The following is a 4673-nucleotide window of genomic DNA, read 5'->3' on the forward strand; positions in this document are numbered from 1 at the left end:
TTTTTTTACTCAGATACATGAATATTGTACAATTCTAATACAGACAGGTTTATGAGCTATAATCCTTGTGAAGATATTCATCGATGGGGTAGAAGGAGTTGGCCAACATGGAGTTCTTTCATTCACGCTGAAACTGATCTTTATCACTTACAAGACCTTTGATATGCTCTGGTAAGTTATTGAATATATGAGTACCCATGTATTTGACTCCTTTTTGTACTAATGTTAACCTTTTATAGTCCTTATACAGATTGTTTTTGGTTGTGGTATTATAATCATGGTTTGCACTATTTTGTTTAAAAAGAGACATGTTGGAAATGACGAAGGACATAAATGAGTATATGTACTGAGAAGTAGTAGTTAGAGTACTAAGTTTCTTAAATAGGTCTCTGCATGTTGATCTAGGACTGACACCAGATATAATTCTAATGACTCATTTCTGAATTTTGAAAATGTTCTCTTTGTGAGAGGAGTTTCCCCAAAAGATGATTCACTAACTGATTAGTGAATGGAAGTAGGCCGAGTAAACTAATTTCTTTATTTTTAAATCATCTATTTCTGCTATCATACGAACTGCAAATGTAGCTGAACTAAGTCGCTTCATTAAGTCTAGAGTGTGAGGTTTCCAATTTAGGTTGCGTTCAATTTGTAGCCCTAAAAATTTGACACTGTTACAAGCACTGAGACACCCCTTGTCTGATGGTAGTCTTGCAGATAAAGTGATAGCTGTCCGATGTGGAAGGAAGTGCGAAAAAAGTTCAAATCGTGTACAGGCATTTTTTTAAAAAATCTTTGCGTTATGTGATGTAGTGTAGAATGCTGTTATTAATGTTATAAATGTCTGTGACTGAAACAAATGGCATTTATGGCATTTATATTCTTCCTTGTCACAAGTGACAATTTGTTTAAGGTTGTAGTTTATGTGGTAGCAATAACCACAGCCAAGTCTAAAATTTTTCATTGTAGCCTAATTATCTCAGCCTATTTAAATCTGGGTGCCCCAAATTCCTACTCATAATGGTCTGTACAGTTAAGTTAAAAAAAAGTAGGCCCCACTGCTTCAGCCTACCTCTGAATGAGAATTTCTGTTCAGTAGTTTTATTCATGATACAATACAGCTTACTGAAAGATCTTTGTCCCTGATTTGAAGCCCTTCCCCTTCTAGGTAATTGTTTTTACACAATGTTTTGCAATCATACACATACTGGTGAAAAATTGAGTTCAATCTGTTATTATTCATTTTATAATATACATGGTACATGATTGGTCGTATAGAAAAAGAGAGAGAGCGATTTGTATTTCTAACAATTAAAGGAAATAATATTATTTTTAATTACATTTTACATATTTGCACAAATTTGTTGACTTCCTTATATATATGGTCTAAATAACAATAATTCATAGGAATAAATCAAACGATAAGACCTATCTCTTTTGATGACAAAGATATTCATCAACACTACAGTAACTTTTAGTTCACAGTAATCTCTTTAATTCTTTTTTAAATTTATCTAAGTTTTGTAGTTTTTTGATTTCTTTAGGCAGGGCATTGAACATTACTTTTGGACGGTACATCACACTATTTTTTTGGTACAGGGCTTTCGAATGAATGTCTCTGTGAAAATCTTGCCTGTTGCTGGTTTCATAGTTACATACTGCACTGTTCAGAGTAGAGAATACAGATGTGACATAAGAAAACGTATAGATTCATGTATGGATAAACGAGGGAGGATCAAAATTTTTAATTCCTTAAAGAGTTATCCACATGGCTCTCTGCAGACAACACCCTTGGGAATTCTAATGACTTTCTTCTGGAGCTTAAAACAATTTTTCGTAAATGCTGTATTCCCCCAGAATATAATGCCATACTTTATAAGGCTATGTATATAAGAGTAGTAGGCACATAATACTGTTTCAAAACTGCACTATTCTTTAAGTTTGTTTGATATACAATAATATTTACTAAGTTTTTTATTCAATAATTTAACATGTTTTCCCATCTTAAATTGTTGTTCAACCACAAACCTGAAAATTTTGTGAAAAATATTTCTTCTATTATACAGTTTCCTATCTCTACTCATATGTTATTTTTTACTTTGTTTCTTATGTACCTAAAATTCATCCATGTCGTTGATTGTCATTTAAAACTAGTATCATCTGCAAAAAGTATTGATTCAGCTCTTATTAGATGAGTTGAAAAGTCATTAATAAAAACCAAGGAGAACAGGGGGCCAAAAACAGAACCTTGTGGTACAAAACGGTTAATGTTCTTGTATGTTGAATAACCTTTTCTGCCATTGTGAGCTATTTCAACACTTTCACACATATCACACAGATACAATTTAAACAAACTGCATGCTTTTCTATGGATTCCATAGCAACACAGCTTCTCTAGCAGTGGGTCTCGGTTAATGAGGTCGTATGCCTTGGATAGATCTAAAAATATTCCACAGCTTAATTCATCATTACTTACTGTGATTAAAACCTGTTCTAGGGAGTGATACACAGTTGTATCAGTAGCTCCGTTTTTCCTGAAACCATTCTGTGCATTGGTAAAAATTTTGCATTTTTTCGGGAAACTCAATAATCTCTCATACAATATCCTCTCAATAACTTAAGCAAAACCAAATTGTTGTGACATTGGTCGTTAATTTTGTACCTTATATGTACAATCCTTTTTATAAAATAACTTTATTATTGATTCTTTAAGTGCAGAAGGGAATTCACCAGTTTTAAAGACTGTATTTATAATATCGGTTAGTTCACTTATTATTTTGATGAATTATTTTTTATGATTACATCTACAAGATATTTTATTTTTCAGCTTATTAATTACATGTCTTACTTCTGAATGATACAAAAAGATTGTTCTTTTATTTCTGGGAGTTTTTATGTTTGTAATTTTTCGGGTTTCCCAAGTTCTTGGTAAGATTTTGGTTCGTTGGTTGGTTGGTTTGGAGGGGAGGGGGGAGGGGACCAAACAGCATGGTCATTGGTCCCTAAGATTTTGTGCAATGTTAATACATAGTCATTAAATATATTAGCATTATTTTTAGGGTCTTCAGCAATTTTTCTTTCCTTTTTTACAACAGGATTTTTGTTAGTCATTTTGGATCTACATTTGTTATAGCTAATGTCATTCCAAATGGAGCTGATTTTATTGCTGCTTTTTCTGATAATTAAGCCAGTGTTCAGCTTTTTTGCTGCCTGTGTAACCTTTCTATAAACTATTCTGTTGCTTCTAAAATGTGGCTTTAGTGTTGCATTATGGTGTGTTAACCTGCTGAGATTTTTAAGAGTGCCTGCAGATTTCTTAATTCTCTCTGTTAGCCATGAATTAAATTTGAGGGTCATTTTCACTTTTCTATGGGGGAAGGCAACATCAAGGCAGTATTTGCATTCTGTGAAAAATGGATCATATTTAGTATCAGTATTATGAAAAACAAAGTTGCCACTCACCATACAGCAGAAATGTTCAGTCGCAGAGAGCCACAGCAAAAAGACTGTCACAAATAAAGCTTTTGGCCTATAAGGCGTTCGTCAGAAATATATGACACACACACACACACACACACACACACACACACACACACACACACATACACACACACTCATACGTAAATGCAAGTCACACACACATGAGTCCAGTCTCATGCATCTGTAGCCACACTGCTAGCAACAGCAGCAGTGGATGATGCAAATGGAGACTGGGTGCGGGTAAGGAGGAGGCTGGGGCAGGGAGAGGGATGGATAGTAGGGTAGGGGTGGCAGACAGTGCAGTGGTACTGGGGAGCACACAGGGACAAGGTGGAGAGAGGGTAGGGCAGCTATGTGCTGTTGGGAGGTTAGATAGAGGGCAGGGGAGAGGTGTGGAGGGAGGGTTAGTGGAAAAGAAGAGAAGTAAAAAGATTGAGTGCAATAGTGGAATGAGGGCTGTATAGTGCTGCAATGAGAACAGGGAGGCTGGATGGTTGAGGACAACGACTAACGAAGGTTGAGGCCAGGAGGGTTATGGGAACATAGAATATATTGCAGGGAAAGTACCCACCTGCGCAATTCCCAGAAAAGTTGGTGTTGGCAGGAAGGATCCATGTGGCACAGGCTGTGAAGCAGTCACTTAACTGAAGGAAGTCATGTTTGGCATTGTGCTCAGAAACCAGTTGGTTCACTTGTTGTTCGGCCATAGTTCGTCATTGGCCATTCATTCAGACAGACAGCTTGTTGGTTGTCTTACTCACATAGAATGCAGCACAATGGTTGCAGCTTAGCTTGTAGATCACTTGGCTGGTTTCGCAGGTAGCCCTGTGTTTCTCAATTAATTCATTAGATCCTCTATATTAAAAAAAAATAAGGAAATATTTCCAGAGGGTCACATTGTAAGGTGTCAAACAAATGACACACCGTACATTGAATTCCTGAAACAATTCTGATTAACTCGATATGTCACAGGACATAGTTATGTGAAAATATACGAATTTTATTGATAGGCCAAGTACAGTGCATAAACAAAGCAACAATACGTGGATATAAACCACTAACACTCACACTAATAATTGCATACGAGTAATTTCCCTGACCCGAGCTACGAGATGCAGTTCTCAGGGAAAGGAAAATTTTACGACAGCATGCTGTCTCGAGCGGCTGGAGCCCTCGCCACGGGATACCTAGCAGAC

The sequence above is a fragment of the Schistocerca americana genome, chromosome 5 (assembly GCF_021461395.2).
Source record: "Schistocerca americana isolate TAMUIC-IGC-003095 chromosome 5, iqSchAmer2.1, whole genome shotgun sequence".
NCBI lineage: Eukaryota > Metazoa > Arthropoda > Insecta > Orthoptera > Acrididae > Schistocerca > Schistocerca americana.